The sequence below is a fragment of the Mirounga angustirostris genome, unplaced genomic scaffold, assembly GCF_029215605.1.
Source record: "Mirounga angustirostris isolate CCGP_5_RB_7025 unplaced genomic scaffold, mMirAng1.0.hap1 SCAF_1, whole genome shotgun sequence".
Lineage (NCBI taxonomy): Eukaryota > Metazoa > Chordata > Mammalia > Carnivora > Phocidae > Mirounga > Mirounga angustirostris.
In genome coordinates this window covers 182870916-182883929 of record NW_026991709.1, presented here as the reverse complement: position 1 = coordinate 182883929, position 13014 = coordinate 182870916, and the positions used below count along the sequence as shown (strand labels likewise).

General features: G+C 41.5%; 1 protein-coding gene and 1 long non-coding RNA gene across 14 annotated transcripts in view; both read right to left on the bottom strand.

Annotated features, from left to right (window-relative positions):
• MAGI1 (membrane associated guanylate kinase, WW and PDZ domain containing 1) overlaps nt 1-13014 on the bottom strand; it is a 618082-nt gene that overhangs the window by 552600 nt on the left and 52468 nt on the right. The window lies entirely within an intron of this gene.
• The window catches only part of LOC135364711 (uncharacterized), a 43056-nt gene extending 30042 nt beyond the window's left edge, over nt 1-13014 (bottom strand). The window contains exon 1 of the long non-coding RNA XR_010412260.1: nt 1-13014. This exon is cut by the window's left edge and continues 17408 nt beyond it. This is a non-coding gene — a long non-coding RNA (uncharacterized LOC135364711).

The window sequence follows — 13014 nt, the reverse complement described above, 5'->3', positions numbered from 1 at the left end:
GTGACTCACCATGAGAAGAATATGTCAGAGTAGCTGCTAGTCAGAGAAGAAAGAGGAAATAAACAGAACAAACCCAACTCCAACCCCAACTCAAATCCCATACTCCAGAGACAAGACCAACCAACCCACAGCCTGACATAAAGCCACCCTACAAACCTGTGACTGAGAGGACATCCTTGTTGTAGGCGGCAAGTTTGGGGGGCAGTTTGTTACGCAGCATACTGACAGCAAGAGCGACCTGACATAACGAGTTTCAATTTCAATGGTCATGGCTTTGCCACCAAGAGAATCGTCAAAGCATAATGAATATTTGCCTCAAAAGTGCTTCGGGATCAGCTGCATTCCAGAATTATAGATAGACCAGTTCTGTTAAATATAATTCCCTGAACTATGAACTGCTCTGAATCATTATTGAGAAGGCCCACTAAGTGTCAGAGCCTTGAAGAAGGTGAGTCCAAGGTAGAATTGTGCTTCATTCCTTTAGGGCCTGTGGCTTATGGTTTTAAATGGTGTAGAATCTGAGGAAAACAAATCCTGGCACCTCTCATAACACATCATCATCCCAGAAGACCATCTCATTTCAAAAGGATCCAACTTGAAACGTTCCCTGAAGCACTTGAGGCCTCACTCAGCATTCTCCTTCTAAAATTTCTACTTTCAGCAGTCCCTGGCAGTCATTCTGAGCTGGTGGCCAACATACTCTACTATCTGAGACCCTTCACCCAGGGAGGAAACAAAATTTGCATCCAAGGCAAGCACCCGTTTTCATGCAATTCAAAGGAACCCAACCATGAACAATGAGACGACTCACAGAAGCTCTGTCATCATCCACAAAGATTCGTGAAGGAGACGCAGGCCTACCATCTCTTCTATAAGACACAAAGGCCTTCCTGCATCCTGCTGGAAGGAAGCCAACCCAGCTTCTTGCCTGATGTCCTTCCTTGGGCTTTAACCAGCTCCGTGCCCTACTCCAGCTTCCCTTCACCCCCATACCAAATGACCAAAGAGGGGGGAATGGTTTGGATTTCTTTTTCCTAAAGAGCAAACTTCTTACCCTGCTCTGCCCCAAGCTCAATATAGTTTCCTCTAGGCACAATCCATCATGCTACACCCAGCATGAAGGAGCAGAAGGAAATCCAAGGGCAAGTGGGAAAAGACTCTATCCAGGGGATGAGAGGGCTAGCAGCTGGGAAAAGGCTGATTCTGGGGGAAGAGAGGAAGTTATTTGAGGCTTTCTGAGGCTCATGCGCTCTCTCTGTGCAGCCTAAGCAGTCCCTAATTCTGCCACATCACACGGCACAGCAGTCCCCACCCCTCATTTGGAAAACTGACAGGGACAGAAGGCATCAGATAGGAGGAGCGCGCACAAGGGCAGCAAAGAAGTTTAAGAGAGAAAATCATTAAAAGAAAGGTTGATGCCATTGTTTTAAGTTCAAATGATTAACTATGGCAAAAAGCAACAGGGAATATACATACTTGAGAAAGAAATTCACCAAAAGATGAAATTTTGCTGGCAATTATAAACATTTTTGGGTGCAGTAACATTCCATTACCCTATGTGTATGTCATTATGCATTTGATGTACACATTTGTTCCTGCTTTTATTTAACTTGTAAATGAATTAATTAAGTAGGTATTCCTTTTAACTCAGTTTCTATTACGTAACTTCCCAGGCAGTTAGCACCATCTGACCTTCACTTGGCTGGAACCATTTCGTTCTCTAATTTTTATTTAAAGTTTCTGTTCAACCTGAAATCTCATGTTTTCTTGCTAAAATAATTATGAAACCTCTGAAAGGTTCAGATTGGGTGACACAGGATGCCAATGATGACAGCGATGATGAAGAGGAAGGGAAAAAAATCAAGAAAAGTGACCCTCTACTCAACTATTAACAGTCAACATTTATTTATTAAGTATGTGAATACAGCTTTTTGAAGAAAATAGGTAAGGGGACTTGTCCTTTCCCAGATGACATTAGTCCACTCATCTCTGCTCCTTGTCCTAACAGTGATGGAAATTCAATAGAAGAAGTAAATCTTCAGGAGACCTCTAATCTAGTATTCTCTCTCTCTCTCTTTTTCCCCCAACTGCAGCACCTTAATAAAGAAAGAACCAGAAAGTTCCTTTGGGTTGCACAGGATATGATAAGATACTCCATTTAAAGTTGTGACTGTAAGGAAGTAAATAAGTAGATGGACAGACAGACAGACAGACAGACAGATAGGTAGTTTGGATTGTTGCAGTCCCCATGATACTTTGATACAAATTTGGCCAAACCATGCTTTAAAGGGCTCTGTTGACACATAGCAAACATTACAACTGAGTGTATCCTGGGAAAACTGTAAACTCCTGAAACATTTAGCATGATATTGTCTATCAATACACAAGCATATATACATTTATGTAAAGCACAGTAAGATCTTAAGATCTGGGTTTGAAACTCAACTTCAACTCTTACCGACTTTTGGATTTTGCACTAATTCACTGTTCTAAACCTTAGTTTCATTACCCATGAAATAGGGATAATAATTATAACTCCCTGTGAGCATTAATAGAAGAAATGTCCATAAATTGCTTACTACAGAAGCTGCATAGAGAAGGTGCTCTATCAATATTAGTATTTACTATTATGTTTTGATTTGGTTCAAAATCAGATTTTCTTTCTCAAATTGCTCAGAACTTTTTTACTTATGGACCAATTAATATAATCAGGGGAAAATTATATACAATGAATGTGAAGAATCCACTTAAACCATTATACAACTTATAAATACTGTGCCATAAAATACATTTTGCATCAATTTCACCTAAAATCCATTTTTATAGTGTAAACCAAATGTGATTTAAATTGATGTTTATTGTTCCCTGTTCTGAATTAGCAAAAAGAACACTAAAGAAGGATACAGAAAAATAAGAACTTTCTTTAAATGTTTACTTTTAAAACTCAAATTTAAAAAAATAAGTAAAATAAAAATAAAACTCAAATTTAATCTTAGGAAAGTGGCAACGTAGCATTCAACTACAGTTTTGCTGGAGAAAACTAGGTATTTTGTTCCTTGAAAACATCAGTTGTGGCATTCATCTTAGCATCCTCATCACCGGCACAGTGCCTAGGACAAAACAGGTCCTCAAACATTTGTTGAAAGCATAAAGAGTGGGATGGATGGATGTAGGGATGGATGGATGAAGTGGGTAGATAGGTGCATTAGTGGATAGGGGAATGGGTGGGTGGATGGATGGGTAGATGAAGGGCACATAAGTTAACCAATTTAATGTTATCAGTTTGTATTAGCTACCTATTGCTGTGTAACAAATTGCCCCAAGGTTACTGACTTCAAACAACAACAAACATTTATTATCTCACAGTTAATGGGTTACTTAGATGACTGCAGTCATCTGCAACATGACTAGGTCTGGAGGATATACTTCCAAGCTCACTCACGTGGCTATTGGCAGGGGGCATCAGTTCCTTACTACATGGGCCTCTCCATTGGTCTGCTCACAGTGGATTTCCCCAGAATGAGGAATCCAAGAGAAAGAATGCCCAGGATGGAAGGCAAATTTTTATAATGTAATCTTGGAAGTGACCTACCATTACAGACCAACCCTGACAGTGGAAGAAAACAGGACAAGATACCAGGAATCACTACATCATGGAGACTGTAAACTCTGAAATCATCAAATCTTGCAAATCCTGTGGCCAAGCTCAGACAGTGACAAATTAACGCAGCATCATAGGCAGGTATTTTTGTACAGTTGCAAAAACTTATACAAATCACTCATGTTATGTTGCTAAGGTAAAAAGAGACGTATCTATAATCAAGAAAAGGTTAACTATGAGAAATGTCAATGCTGATTTTTTTTTTCTTGATCCAAAAATGATTGAAATGCTCCTGCTGCCTCACTTTCAACTCACAGCTATGGTGATTTTCATTCTAAAAATTCAGAACTTGACTCAGCAAACACATCAGTGCCCAAAGGCAAATTTCCAAAATCACATCTCTCTCTTTCTGGAGCAAAAGCTGGTTCTAAATGAAAAAGCAGTTTAGACCACAAAATGGCCTCTCATCTCCAACCCTCATATAAACACATTACATTTTACGTACAGCATAAAATAGAATCCAACACTTCTCTAGAATGCCTTATTACCCGAGTCTGAATAGGAAGATGGTTTTTACATCACCAAAAGCTTTGCATTGATTTCTCTCTGTTTCTGCATCTGTTTTCAGATGTCACTTAGACTGGGACTAAAATTAAGTCGTAACTGACAGATGTTGACTCTCCTGAGTCTGAGCTCTTCCGTGACTGAATCAAGCCCTTGGATACCCTTACTTGGCACATTCTTCCTCGTTTTAAACGTTTCCAGAGGATGGTGGCAGTGGCCACCATGTATTAATACAAGAAACTTCAAATTATATTTTTAGGCTGGAATTAAGGAGAAACAAGTGTCAGGCTGAACTCGAGCTGCTGAATGATGGAGAGGGTCTCTATCCCAAAGAGCAGCCTTTATTTATGGCTGCTTCCTATCCCGGTGCCTTCACACTTGCCCTTTGCAAGCGCTTCATCATAGTTCCATTCTGAGTGCTATGAAGCCAGAAACATTTGGTAAACTCAACAGTATCTCTGTATGCCCCTCCCCAGCCAGCCCATATGTGACACTAGAGGATATTATAAGATAGTCACAATTAAATATTCACAATTAAAGTAAATCATCACCAACACCTTCAAATGATGGAATTTATTGTACCTGACTTCTTTTTAAACAGTCAGGGCAGGGTGGTGGGTCATGCAAAATTTATGTAAAAGACCTTTCTCATCAGCAATTTATTGCTGGTAAAAAATTTTGACCATGTTCAAAAATTAATTACTCTTTCATTTGACTTTGTTACTCTTTTGAGCCAAACTCAATTACGTGCAAAAATCAATCAAAACATACTCAGCTTAGAGGACAGGTAAACCGTGAAGATGCATTACAAGTTGTGCAGCAAGATCCTCAATTAGTAGAAGCTTTATTCCCTGCCCTAATTCAAATCACACACGTTTACACTTGCTTTGTTCAAAAGAAACAAAGGCAGGAGGCATCCTCAAACACCACCTCCATTCTCAGTGGTATCCCTCACAGGTATTTTGAAGCAGAAATCGGTTGACTGTTTCAAGTTAACAAGAAATGGAAACCACTCCAGGAGGCAATCTTTCAAATTCTAATTCCAGGAAACCAAAATGTGAATTCAAGCACTTAACCTTAGGCTCAATACCTATCTATCAGTGACAGTGGCATTATAGGGTTTCCTTTCGTTTAATCTGTGCATCTCAGCATGGGAAAGGAGATCAGAGGTTCTTCATAAACCCTGTGGCCGCCCAAACCTCACCCCCCCCCCAAATGGTATACTTGGAAGGCTGTCAACACTACTTCCAGGGTCATCATCGCCCTCAACCTGTAGGCACTCCACATGACTTCATCCTGAGAGGACACACAGGTAGAGAGGTTCCAGAGTAGCCTTTTCAAAACCAGACTGTATCACTGCTCATTTGAGGAACCACTATGCTTAACAATGAAATCCAAGTCCACCTGCAAAGTCTACAAAACCCTACATGATCTGGCTGCTGCCTGGTCTTCAAGCCATTGCCCATCAGTGTGTCACTGGGGCCACCACAGTCTCCTAGCTCTTCCTCAAACTCACTAGAGGTCTTTTCCACCTCAGGGTCTTTGTGGGTTCCCTCTGTTCCCTAGATCATCATGAGGCACAGTCCTTGGGATCCAGGTCCCATCTCAAAGATCAAGTTCTCCAGGAGGCCTTCTTGACCAGCCTATCTAGGACTGCATCCCATGATCCCCTGTTGCACTTCCAGTTATTTTTGTCTGCATTCATTAACAGGCCTATCACCTGGCATATGAGTGCACATAAGAGTATAAGGTCTATAATAATAGTATTCATAAGAACTGGGGCTTATATTGTGTATTGGACTTACTAGGTTATATTTCTAAGTACCCTGGATCTCACAACAACCCAACTTGGTGGGTAATAGTATTATGCTCATCTTAAATATGAGAATACTAAAGCACAGAGAGGTTAAGTAATTCACCCAAGACACACAGCTACTCAGTGGTAAAGCTGGGATTCAAATCTGGAAGTGTGTGGCTCTAGAATCCATGCTCTTAATCCTCACAACCTGCTGCTGCTTTCCCATAAGAGGAGGGACACTCTCTGTTCTACTCAGTGCTGAATCTCCCAGAGCCTAGAATGCTTACAAGAGAGAGCTAGAGGACGGAAGCTAACTCATCCCCTACCGCAGGTCATCTGACTTCTCTCCTATCACCCCCCAAATCCTTATAACTCAGGGATCCTATCCTCCACCCCACCTAGGTACTCAGTTTCTTCACTTTAAGTGTAATGTGAAATCAGACAACATGGGTGACTCTGCTCTACACTTCCGCATTCACACGGCAGTGATTTTAAGGATCCAGGAAGCACCTCTTTCTTCACTCAGAGCCCAGATATCCATTTGACTCGCTCAATCTTTTTTTTTTTTAATTCCAGAAAAAGGAGTCAAGTTAGAGAGAACAGCCAGTTTTTTGCCACAGAGATACACAGAGATCTCAAGATCTCTGCAACAATAAATAAGAATTGAACATTAAGCCCAATCCAATTCTTTTTACAGCACTTTATCAAACAAGGCAAACCTCAGCCTACAAGCCTCTGCTGCTACTCCAACTTCTCTTAGGGCCATAGTATTTCTATCTTTAAGAGATCACATTCCGGGTGCCTGGGTGGCTCAGTTGGTTAAGCGACTGCCTTCAGCTCAGGTCATGATCCTGGAGTCCTGGGATCGAGTCCCGCATCGGGCTCCCTGCTTGGCAGGGAGTCTGCTTCTCCCTCTGACCCTCCCCCCTCTCATGCTCTCTCTATCTCATTCTCTCTCTCAAATAAATAAATAAAATCTTTAAAAAAAAATTAAAAAAAAAAAAAACAGAGAAATCTGAGCAAAAACTGATGTCTCTTCTGGAATATTCTTTCTCTTCCCCTATTCCTCATTTTGTTTCCAGAGTGCAAGTCAGCATTAGGAACCGGGAACTGTACCTCACCTGTCTATAAAGAAGGGCTAACCTGATAAATTTGATACGGTGTCCAAAGGAGTTCTTCGTAAGGGAATAGCTTATACGTTACTAGGACATGCCAGTTACTCCAGGGTCTGGCACTGCATAGCTCAGACAGTTCGAGCACCAGGCTGTGAGACCAAGGATATACAATCAGTCTCCTTACAAACTGTGAGCTCAGCAATATTCCAGGATTCAGCTGCACCTCTGGCTCCAGAGAGTCATCCTGAAAGTATGTGCTGGTGACTCAAGAGGAACTGGTCAGCACAAACTAATGGCCATTCCTGAAAAAGCCGCCAAGGCCGCAGCCCTGGCTGACCGGAGTGATGGCCAGGACTGGGAGTAGAGTGATAGCACTGAGCTGGGGCCACACAGGTGCAGGGTTGGCTCCGGAGTGAATCACATAGTTGATATTGTGAAAAAATAAAAATTTAATTAAAAAATAAAATTGAGGGGCACCTGGGTGGCTCAGTCAGTTAAGCCTCTGCCTTCAGCTCCGGTCCTGATCTCAGGGTCCTAAGATCAAGTCCCGCATCACATCCGGCTCCCTGCTCAGTGGGGAGCCTGCTTCTCCCTCTCCCTCTGTCCCTGCCCCTTGCTTGTGCTCTCTCTCTCTCTGTAACTGTCTCAAATAAATAAATTAAATCTTAAAAAAAAGAAAAATAAAAAAATTTTAAAAATAATAAAAAACAAAGTTGGTATTTTCTCCATCATGAATACTTTTCATGGATTTTCACTTTCTAAATATTGCATTAAACTGTTTTTTACTTTGATTACTGAGGTTGTGAGTGCCCCTTAAATTTTGTGCCCAAGGCAAGTGCCTCACCAGTCTCACCCTCGTCCCTGCCCTGCCATCCCATCTCTATGGAATAATTGCTTACATCTTAAGCTTCATGTGCCAATTGATTTACTCACCTCTTCTGTGTCATTCAATTTAATCCTCATAACAACTTTATCAAAGAGGTACTGCTATTGTCTCCATTTTATTCAGGGTACTAAAGCACAAGACAGCTTGCAAAACTGGCCCAAGGTACACACCAGTGAGGGCAGAGAGTCCAAGAACCCCACCCCCAAAGTCGCCACAGTGGAATCTGTAGCCGTACAATACGTCCAGGAATATTCCTGGACACATAAACTTAAAAACCCTTCCTTGATTGTACTGCCTACCTTCACTTAAAAGCAAATACAACATAATTTTCAAAGTATCAGCCCAAAAACAGCTTGGAAAAAAAAAAAAAAAAAAAACACAGCTTGTTGGACTACCATAGCTAAATGTAAGTAATGTGACACTTATCCTTAGAAGAATATTTAAACAAGCTTCTAAGGTTCCAAATGACGTTTCAAATGTGATTAATGAACCACAGGAGAAAACAATCTCAGTTTCCCAATCTGAGCCAGAACCAAACTTGCTGCAATCCTGGTAAGACATGCATACGCCTTAGAGAAAAGAAATCAAGTGCATTAAAGGTGAAAGGACCAGGCATGGGTGCCCTTGCACCTGGGGAACATCAACGCAAGAGCTAATTTTGGACTGGCTGGCCGGTTCAAATCCCTTTACCTTAATTACATACTTCTGCTAACAGAACTTAGAGATTGGCCCTGATTCAGATGCAAGAGACAAATTCAGGTGCACACCCCCAACTCATCTATGGATAAAATTAGTATAGGCTGTAAATGTATTTATAGAATCTATTTCTTCACCTGAACCTGCAAATATTAACTCTTCTACTAAGATAAGGCAATCATTTGTTTTTAAGTTAACTGAATATGGGTAAAATCTAGACCACATCAATAGAAAAAACAATGTCCTGTGTGATAAATAGTATAAGGGTTTCATTTCATGTGCCAATTCCAATACATTACAAATAATTTTGTAAACCAATGCCTTTGGTGGGAAAATGTGCCGTGATTGCTCGGCTGTAACTGCCATGGGTGTGGGGAGGCAATGACCAATGATATGTATGTATCAACTTGCTCCATATATCCTAAACGCTTGTCCTTGAATTATCTAAAACCCAATGGGGCACTTGGGTGGCTCAGTGTGTTGAGCCTCATCTCTTAATTTCAGCTCAGGTCATGATCTCAGGGGTGTGGGATAGAACCCAGCATCAGGCTCCACGCTCAACAGGGTGTCTGCTTTTCTCCTTCTCCCTCTCCCTTTGTCCCTCCCCCCCACCTCAAATAAGTGAATAAATCTAAAAAAAAAAAAAAAAAAAAAAAAAACAGAAATTAACAGCCAATGAAGGATAAGGAATCTATGAACTAGGGTAGACATCTTTGCATTTAACACCTTCTTGACTAACGGTTCTATATCAACTCATGGAGCATGTTCAAAATGGGCTCTATTTTGTTTTAATGTTTCAATTTTCCATTTCCAGTTCTCCTGAATTTTCTGCAATGAAGCTTTCCTTTTCACCTGCATTCAGAAATGCATAAACTCTGAGCCAAACTGGGTCGATTCCCAACTCCCTGTGTTAACTCACCACTCTCTTGTGACCACAGCCCCCATTGTTCTGAGACAAAATGATATTTCCTTCAAATAGGTAGTAAACAAACAATTAAATACTGGAAATGAGGTTTATTTTAGCCTCCCAAAATACCAGGGGTAAAAAAAGCAAGGGATTCCTGAGATAGTTTATTAGTCTTATAGTCCAAAGATCTTTGATTCCATTGAACCCTTTGTAATGTGATAACTACAGAAATTTTCAGGGATACTTGGGACAGATATGCATTTCCAACTTTTCGTGACTGGTTATCATATACATTTCCAAAAAAAGGAGCCTGTACACCACTTAGCTCCAACCAGCCATTGAGATTATCCCTGCATATGACCAAAATGGTCAGGCTACCAAATTGGCCTCTGTGGTCATTTTGGAAATTCATGAACAAGATCTCAGCTTAAATGAGAGGAACCTTCCTTGAACTGCCACCTCCTATTCAGATGATATTAAGAACAACCCAATGTACGTTCCTGAAACCCTCAAAACTCCATCCAGTAGTCAGCATGCTTCTAGTTACATGCTCAGAATGAAAGCATAGCTATCTAATTCATCATGGAATTCGACAGGCTAACAGAGCCTTTTGAAAGTCACACATGCTCAACAAATGAGCACATGATGGGATGCCCATCAGTACTAAAAATGGGGTTAAAAGGGCTACTGCAGAGAACCAGACTCACAGTTAAAATACCTGGGGCCTCAGCCCCACTGGAAACTTACCCATGAGCAAGAATTTACACGGTGATCAGGTCGCTCTATCTGCAAACAAAGGTAAGGCCTCCCCTCTACTCTAGGACACCACATTAATCTGAGAATAAAATGGTATTATATTTTGAAAACAAAACTATTTTAAAACATTTTTTAAGGAAGGGAGGGGTAGGGGTGCCTGGGTGGCTCAGTTGGTTGAGCGACTGCCTTTGGCTCAGGTCATGATCCTGGAGTCCCAGGATTGAGTCCCGCATCGGGCTCCCTGCTCAGCAGGGAGTCTGCTTCTCCCCCGACCGTCCCCCCTCTCATGTGCTCTCCCTCTCTCCCATTCTCTCTCTCAAATAAATAAATACAATCTTAAAAAAAAAAAAAAAGGAAGGAAGGGAGGGGTATAAACAAGCAAACTGGCCATCACAGTTTCATTAAGCATTTCTGTCCCTTCCTCGTATGAAAGAATTTTTAAAAAATAAGTAAATGCTAGTGGTGCCTGGCTGGCTCAGTCAGAAGAGCATGCGACTCTTGATCTAGAGGTCATGGGTTCGAGCCCCATCTTGAGTGCAGAGATTACTAAAAAAAATAAACAGACTTCCAAAAAAAAAAGAAGTAAATGCTGGGTTCAAGGGTCCATGAATGCAAAACCACATCTTTCTGTTAACCACAAGGTCCTTAGTAGCTGGCATACTCCGTTTTAAGAAGTATGATGATCAGGGAGCAGTGAATGAAAGGATGATAAAATTAATAACAACAAAAAATAAGGACAACGTATGGAGTACACCCTGGGTGCCAAGTACTTTTATTCATAAATTTATTTAACCCTCTCACCAACCTATACAATATACCTACGGTACTTACCTTCTGGGGCTCGCACCATCACTACTGCCCTTTTACCAATCCAGAAAACTAAGACAGAGAGAGGTTATATGATCTGGCAAAGTTACCTACATAGGAAATGCACCTCCCTAACACTCTGTCCATTCTAGGAGTGCTGAGTGAGGGTGTGAGTGCAGGCGTGAATGAAGAAGAGGATAGTTGGGGGGAAAGAGAAGGATAAGGAGGGACAAAGGAATGGCCACCAAACCCTTCGATATGATTTAAAAGACACAATATTTATCTTTAAAAAAAAGGTACTGGGGCGCCTGGGTGGCTCAGTCGTTAAGTGTCTGCCTTCGGCTCAGGTCATGATCCCTGGGTCCTGGGATCCAGCCCCGCATCGGGCTCCCTGCACGGCGGGAAGCCTGCTTCTCCCTCTCCCACTTCCCCTGCTTGTGTTCCCTCTCTAGCTGTGTTTCTTTCTGTCAAATAAATAAATAAAACCTTTTTAAAAAAGGGTATTTACAGAAAAGCACGCAAATTTGGAATCACACTGTCTAAATCTTGCTGTCTGTTCACATTCTTCTAATCCAAATGATGTGAGCAAATTTTAAAAGACGAAAAAGTCCAGAAGTCAACGCTCACCAGTGGTTTTAAAGGCATTTCACAAAGACCTCGGAGAAGCACGCTGCACTCAACATTATTTGGAGACAAGGAGTTTGTTTAATTTTCCCAACTTCAAAGGGGAGCGCAAGTAAACACGTTCACAAATCAGTAACTACTGAAGCAGAAAGCAAGATGAGTGAAGTAGGAAGTCCACATAATAAAGAAAAGAGAAGCAAATAGTTATGTCAGAAAGCAAACGAGTTGTTCTGGATGATATATCCCGGATTTTTCCTCTTTTCTAAGAAACTCCATGTATGAAAATACCCAAGTTCCTTGCTATTAAAATTTTCTTTTAAGTTTTTATGGGATAGAAGCTGAACTCTCAGGGCCTATGAAGTGGGCTTCTGAGAGCTTTCAGTCCCGGGGCATCTGAGACACAGAAGGATTCAGCTTCAGATTTCCAGCACCGTCTCATGTTAAGCTTTGACATACAGTGTCTATAATCTATTGACTAGATTCAAATTACCCTGCAATCATTACAACATTACACATGAGTCCCATTACCAGACCACACATCCTCCAAGACACGGGTGGTATTTTTTATACAACCATAATTATGTAATAATTGTGGTCACTCCACACAGCATATTATGTATGCATTAAAAGCACTAATTTATTAGGCACAAATATTTAAAATAGACCATCATTTTTATAGTCGTGTTTTAGCATTTCTTCCCTTTATGAATGAACCATGGAAGCCACCCCAGTGTCCTTTGACTTCTGCGCATGACTAGGGATGAAGCAGCTCATTGGCGGAGAGGAAAAGGTCACTGAAGAGGTATGTTTTCTTTGAAGATGCACCTTGCATATGAAGATCTAGCACAAGACAAGGAGCATGCAGCTTGCCCAAGTTTAGCCCTAGACAAAAGCAGAGGGTGAAAATTAAACTCCAGGCCAGTCCAAGGCTGAAGTGGTTATGGAAACCCTCTCCCTAAGTCAAGACCTCTTCCCAAGGCCTCTAGGGAAAGGGCCAGATGCCCGGGGGACTGGGCCAAGAGGTGCACGCACTTATCTTCAGATTAAATCTCCCTTCAGCCGAAACGGTACTGCAGGAAAAGTATCCCTTTATTTGCTTATATTTTAAATTACATAATTAAGGGGGCGCCTGGGTGGCTTAATCGTTAAGCGTCTGCCTTCGGCTCAGGTCATGATCCCAGGGTCCTGGGATCGAGCCCCGCATCGGGCTCCCGGCTCAGCGGGAAGCCTACTTCTCCCTCTCCCACTCCCCCTGCTTGT